Genomic DNA, 2,487 nt, shown 5'->3' with positions numbered 1-2,487 from the left:
TGCCCAGGAAGTCTAATTATTCCTATCTCTGTGGATATATTCTTCATTTGCTTTATGCCAGATACACAATAAAATTCTTGCATTATAAAGAATTATGCAAGTTCAATGAAGAATTAAAAACAGAAAACTGAAGTTTCACTATCACATAAAACATCATATTAACATGGGAAGTGAGATACTCAGCAGACTCATAGAATGGCAGATGTCCTAAATAGCACTCTGGCCTCAGAATCAGCCCTAAAGGCATTCGGATCTGGCTGAAAAGCCCATGAGAGTATTTCAGGCATGGAAAGCCAAGACACTCTGGCAAAAGATCTCTGTGAGTGAGATCTCAGTGGAAAGAACAGGTCTTCAAAGAAGGAGGTACCTTTCTCTGAAGGGAGGAGAGAACCTCCACTTTGACTATGACCTTGTCTAAACAAGATAAGAATCGGAGAACTCAGAGGGCTTCCATAGCCTTGGAAACTCATGACTGGAGCATAGGGAGATTACTGATGCCATAGACAGGAGTGTCAATTGGTAAAGTCAACAACAGGAGTCACTGTGCACTTACTCCTCATGTAGGATCTCTGTCCTTAATGTGCTGTACATTGAGATTTAATGCTATAACGAGTACTCAAACAATATATTTCACTTTGTGTTTCTATGGGGGTGCAAACTGTTGAAATCTTTACTTAATGCATACTAAACTGATCCTCTGTAAAAAAAAAAAAAAAAAAAAAAAAAAGAAATTATCAACTCCCAACTTGACTCTCACTGGGATTAAACATGACAATAGGTCTGATCTGATTACATCATCATTTAAAAAAAATCATCTATTATTTTTCACTTTATGTTTCTGTGTGGGAGCAAACTGTTGAAATCCTTACTTAATGTATACTAAGCTGATCTTCTGTATATTAAGATAATTGAAAATGAATCTTGATGTGAATGGAAGGGGAGAGGGAGTGGGAAAGGGGAGGGTTGTGGGTGGGAGGGACGGTATGGGGGGGGAAGCCATTGTAATCTATAATTCGTACTTTGGAAATTTATATTCATTAAATAAAAGTTAAAAAAAAAAGATGCAACTTGGGTGCCCATATCTGAAAAAAAAAAAAAGAATACCTAAAAGAGGAATTATGAGTAGAAAAAAAAAAACATCATATTAAGTAAAATGAGAACATGTATATTAAATACCTTACTGCTATCAAAATGATGGAAGACAGAATGCTTACTTGGCAGGGGATACCATGATCATGAAAGTGGTTTCCCGAGGAGGAGCTTCATCCATGGCACTTGGGATGTGTTGATCCCGCAATTTCCCAAAAGGTGGGAAACTCGATTGCATAATTTGTGGTAGTGCGTGACTGCACACGCGTTCTCCCCTGAAAGATTATTTTTTTTTTAAAGATGCAGAATAAAAGTATGCATGTCAAAGGAACTTAAATTTGTATATCATATAGACTTAGAAATTACCCAGCTACCAAATCCACATATTAACAATTGATAACATGAATGTTATTGTAACAGACAGATTATAAGGGTCATTTTTACATATGATTCTAAAATTGTTTTGTAAGCAAAGTATATCAACAACAAAATTCTAACATAACAAATATACATAATTGAATTATAAATATAAACTTATTAAGTAGGCATTTTATAATATTTAAATATTTGCTTCATATTTAAATGTAGTCAAGTCACTTATATTTTATGTTTTTACCATGGAAGTTCTAAAATCATTTAACAAGCAGTGACAAGCTAAAAATGAAGTAATTATTATGTTTAGATGTGTCTCTGTCATGTACATGATTAAAATTTTTTCATATCATTAGATCAAAAATGATCTTTTTAAATCATCTCCTTAAGAATTTCAGAACTTCCACTACCCAAACTGTTCTGAAACTTGATTGCTGCAGGGATAACACCACAGTGAAGAAAGGGAAATCAAAAGTATGGAGGGAAGAAGGTCCACTCCTGGTTAGGATATAGAAGGACATGAGAGTCTGTGTCACTCCTGCTTAAACAACAGGAAGCTTCCAGACCAACCAGTAAAGGTCACTCGTTGTTATAAAGCCAGCGACAAGCTGCATACTCAAAGGAAACTCAAATAACTGAACTCGAGAAGTGTGAGTCCCTTTTTGGAGCTGAGGACTACAGCCACTTTGATATCTGGAGGTAATCTGTTGAGGTGGAATACTGGTGTAGAGAAAAGTAACTCCATCAGAGGACAGTTGGCTGGCATGAGAGGAAAAGAACAACATGCCCGAGACCAGTGAGCTGGCCTGTCTGATTCAAACATAGGGGCTCCAAAGCCCTACAGACAGCTTGCTCTGCCAAGTAACGATTTTACAGAGTAAACAAAGGCCGGGGCAAGACTGGAAGAAAGAAGGAGGACTGCCAGTCTTGGATTGTCTGTTTAGCTGGCAGGTGGTATAAGGCCTGGCAGGCTGGATTTTCTATGGCTTAGTACTCCAGAAACCTTGAGAAATGTTGCCTCAAGGG

At 37.1% G+C, this 2,487-nt stretch overlaps 1 non-coding gene across 1 annotated transcript; it reads left to right on the top strand.

The window, feature by feature from the left end:
• Nucleotides 1-1,206: 1,206 nt before the first annotated feature.
• On the top strand, nt 1,207-1,365 carry LOC127490478 (U1 spliceosomal RNA). The gene has a single exon (XR_007918425.2). It is a non-coding gene; the product is annotated as a U1 spliceosomal RNA (small nuclear RNA).
• The last annotated feature ends 1,122 nt before the right edge of the window (nt 1,366-2,487 follow it).

This window comes from Oryctolagus cuniculus, chromosome 2 (assembly GCF_964237555.1).
Source record: "Oryctolagus cuniculus chromosome 2, mOryCun1.1, whole genome shotgun sequence".
Classification (NCBI taxonomy): Eukaryota; Metazoa; Chordata; class Mammalia; order Lagomorpha; family Leporidae; genus Oryctolagus; species Oryctolagus cuniculus.
Note: the sequence above shows the minus strand (reverse complement) of the source record. Positions and strands in the feature narration are given on the sequence as shown.